Here is a 4,178-nt window from a genome sequence, read left to right on the forward strand (position 1 = left end):
CCATGTCTCTTGCCATGTCTCTTAGATCGTTCACAGTCTTGTGGAAGTTACCTGTGGTGTTGATGTTTAAGCCGAGGTAGGTATAGTTCTTTGTGTGCTCTAGGGCAACGGTGTCGAGATGGAATTTGTATTTGTGGTCCTGGCTACTGGACCTTTTTTGGAACACCGTTATTTTTTGTCTTACAGAGATTCACTGTCAGGGCCCAAGTCTGACAGAATCTGTGTAGAAGATCTAGGTGCTGCTGTTGGCCCTCCTTGGTTGGGGACAGAAACACCAGATAATCTGCAAACAGTAGACATTTGATTTCCGAGTCCAGTAGGGTGAGGTCAGGTGATGCAGACTGTTCTAGTGCCCTCACCAATTAATTGATATATACGTTGAAGAGGGTGGGGCTCAAGCTGCATCCCTCTCTCATCCCACAGCCCTGAGGAAAGAAATCTGTGTGTTTATTGCCAATTTTAACTGCACATTTGTTGTTTGTGTACATTGATTTTATGTCATATGTTTTTCCCCCAACACTGCTTTCTATCAATTTGCAGAGCAGACCCTAATGGCAAATTGAGTCAAAAGCTTTTTTGAAATCAACGAAGTATGAGAAGACTGCTTTTGTTTTGTTTTGTTTTGTTTGTTTGTGCAGGGTGTATACGTGGTTTGTCGTATGGTATTTTTGTAAGAAGCCAATTTGACATTTGCTCAGGACATTGTTTTCAATGAGGAAATCTGCTGTTGATGATACTGCAGAGGATACTCCACCGTAATTATTGGGGTCAAATTTGTCTCTGCTTTTGTGGATTGGGGTGATCAGTCCTTGATTCCAAATATTGGGGAAGATGCCAGAGCTTAGGATGATGTTAAAGAGTTTAAATATAGCCAATTGGAATTTGTGGTCTGTATGTTTTATAATTTAATTTAGCATACCATCAACACCACAGGCCTTTTTGGGTTGGAGGGTTTGTATTTTGTCCTGTAGTTCATTCAATGTAACTGGAGAATCCAGTGGGTTCTGGTAATCTTCAATAGCTGATTGTAAGATTTGTAGTTGATCATGTACAGTGGACAGAACAAGTATTTGATACACTGCCGATTTTGCAGGTTTTCCTACCTACAAAGCATGTAGAGGTCTGTAATTTTTATCATAGGTACACTTCAACTGTGAGAGACGGAATCTAAAACAAAAATCCAGAAAATCACATTGTATGTAATTAATTTGCATTTTATTGCATGACATAAGTATTTGATCACCTACCAACCAGTAAGAATTCCGGCTCTCACAGACCTGTTAGTTTTTCTTTAAGAAGCCCTCCTGTTCTCCACTCATTACCTGTATTAACTGCACCTGTTTGAACTCGTTACCTGTATAAAAGACACCTGTCCACACACCTGTCCAATCAAACAACTGTCTAAAAGGGATTGGATTTGTTGTTGGTATGTTTCTAAACTAGTTTCCTTCCATCTATAGCATTTCTTTTTAGTATGCATTTTGTTCTTAATAATATGCAGTTTGTTCGGCTTTGATGCCTCATGATTGATTATTGCTCTGTTCAAATACCCTGTGATTTTGCTGTGATCTGATAGGGGTGTCAGTGGGCTGACTGTGAATACTCTGAGAGACTCTGGGTTGAGGTCTATGATAATGTAATCTACAGTATTACTGCCAAGGGATGAGCTGTCCCCTCGAAGCCTACCATTGACTGTACAGACTCAGCGTGCGACAGAGTTGCAAGAGTTGTGACCTATTTTTGATAGTTGTTTTGTCGTAGTTGTGCCTAGGGGGGCATATTTGGTAGGGAATGCCGTTACCTCCAGGTAGGTTTGTCCCCCTGTGAGCTGAGAATGTTGGGTTCTTGTCCAGTTCTGGCGCTCTCTCACAGCTCGAGGACCTATCTCTGTCCCTATCTCTGTATAGCGCTCCTCCGTCTCTCCTCCTTCTCTCTCCCACCCCATTCCTAATTCATGGTGGCAGGAAGGTATGATGGGTTTGCGGAAGGGTCTGTCCTTCCCACCGAACTGCATCTGACCAGACTCCTTCTTGCCCCCCTGCCCATCAGCCCAGCCGATGAGCTATCCATCCCTTCGGGGTCTTCTCCTGCCCGAAGTCCACAAACAATTCACTTTGGTCCACCACTAGTTTGTTGGCGTCTCGACTTGCCCTGACCACGGACCGCTCCTCTTTGTATTCATCGAAGGCATAGCCCTTTGAGAACCTAGTCACTCTGTCCCTCACCAGGTGCATGTCCCCGTATTTAGAGAACACTTAATTCAGCTTCTCCTCCGTTGTTTGAGGGTTCAAGCAGGCCATGAACAGAGCAGGTCCCACACCAAGTCTTTGTTGGGTTTGTAGGGGGCGACCATGACCCTCCAGATGGCCTGGTCATGCGGCTCCACGTCGGTGCCATCGATGCTGCCTGCCTTGCGAAGGTGACGGTCGTAGACTTTTGGCACTGGACTCCAGTGATTCATTACTCTCTCTGACACTAATCAATGTGGCGACAGAAACAAATAGCTATAAAACATTAACAATTAATAACCTTCACAGAATGTAATCACGTATCTGAGAATGTATATTTGTTAGATATCCAGATTATTTTTAGGTGGGCCATGGTCATCACTCACGAGTCGTTGCTGCAAGCAAAGATTATGGATATACTAACAAGATACTCCGCCCTAACATTGGAAGTCATCCACAAAGCGTCTCGGTGGCAGTGGCGATTTTAGCATGTAAATCTTGGTGGAGCAAACTAAAAAAATGCTTTGGTTGATGCATGCAAGCAAAGCCACAACACTAAACAATACATTAATTGCACTATAATGGTGACAAACGGTGCCCACAAACTGTTAGGGCCTACATAAAGCTGTCCCAACAGCAGTTTCACACCTTACCACTGCTACACCTGGCTATCAGCGGAGCCTTGTCTGGCAGCGAAACAGTTCATTCAGCCTCATTTACTGCCTTTAAAAAAGACATAGCTGATATGGCTGACTTGCTTAAACAAATGTGTTTTCTACTGACAATTGAGATGTACAAACTATGGCATAAGGGGACGACAAGCGGATAAGAGGCAATCTGTAATTTCAATTAAGACATTAGTAGCGAGCTTGGACGGACGTAGTCAATATAACTATTTGTTCAGCACTTTTGAAATGTATAGTGACAGAACTCAGAACATGGGCCGTTCTTACAGTATTCTCCCTGTACACCAAATCAGAACCGTAGGATAATAAAGGGGGAATATAAACAGACAATGAAAGCTCTTACAATATTCGATGATTACATTCCTCTAAAACAGGCACCACAAAGTCAGAACAGTAGGTGAAATTAAGAGGGGAAAATTGACCAAATTATTAGGGTGAGGCACATGGGCTACTAACAGCTTACTACACAACATACACTTAGTGTTACTTTCTTAGCTACAGTATACATATCTCCCTGGCATATTACATAATTTATGCAGCAGCATACAACACATTTTTGGACACACCTTGTTGTGCTGTGCTCACTTGAACAGGAAGGTGGTGTGGCGGTCCTTCGTGGGCAAATTTTGTCATCAACGTCTGGTATTCTCTGGATTTATGGTGCTTTAAAGACAACTGGGAACTCTGAAAAAAACAAGGTTGATTCATGATGTCAGTGATCTTCAGATCGGAGCTCTAGAAAGAGGCCCGAGTTCCCGATTTACAATTCTGAGTTGGATGACTGTTCAAAACGTATTTTCCCAGTCTGAGCTTGTTTTTTCCCCGAGTTCCCAGTTGTCTTGAACTCACTGAAGTCAGATTTCCCAGTTCCGAGTTTCCAGTTGTTTTGAGTGTGACAGAAGTCATGCTGGATTGACAGCATGGCCAATGTTGAATGTTTATCCTTTTAAGCTTGGAAAAGAGACCCTTAAACCCAGAGTTTGGACCACACATCCACTCCACTGAATAGCAGGCTAGAGATTGCTTTGCAATGCTTGCAGTTAGCCACTGATTTCTTCCAAACCGATCATTGTTGAATTTGCGATTTCCAACTTGTTGTGTAATGTTTATGTTCAATGGCCGATGAGCACCGATACGTTTTATCTATAATTTCACTTCATTATTTCTCTTCATATGACAAGGATTAAAAAGGATTTGCCAGTAGATTGTTGACTTGATTCATGATGATGACTGCTAGCTAAGATTTTGAAAGTATGATGTTGAC

At 42.6% G+C, this 4,178-nt stretch overlaps 1 pseudogene across 1 annotated transcript; it reads right to left on the minus strand.

Annotated features, from left to right (window-relative positions):
* Positions 1-1,702: 1,702 nt before the first annotated feature.
* Positions 1,703-2,461, minus strand: LOC311128602 (U11/U12 small nuclear ribonucleoprotein 35 kDa protein-like; annotated as a pseudogene). The gene has a single exon. The product of its transcript is annotated as a U11/U12 small nuclear ribonucleoprotein 35 kDa protein-like (transcript).
* Positions 2,462-4,178: the final 1,717 nt, after the last annotated feature.

The sequence above is a fragment of the Coregonus lavaretus genome, assembly GCF_964263955.1.
Source record: "Coregonus lavaretus genome assembly, chromosome: 4".
Classification (NCBI taxonomy): Eukaryota; Metazoa; Chordata; class Actinopteri; order Salmoniformes; family Salmonidae; genus Coregonus; species Coregonus lavaretus.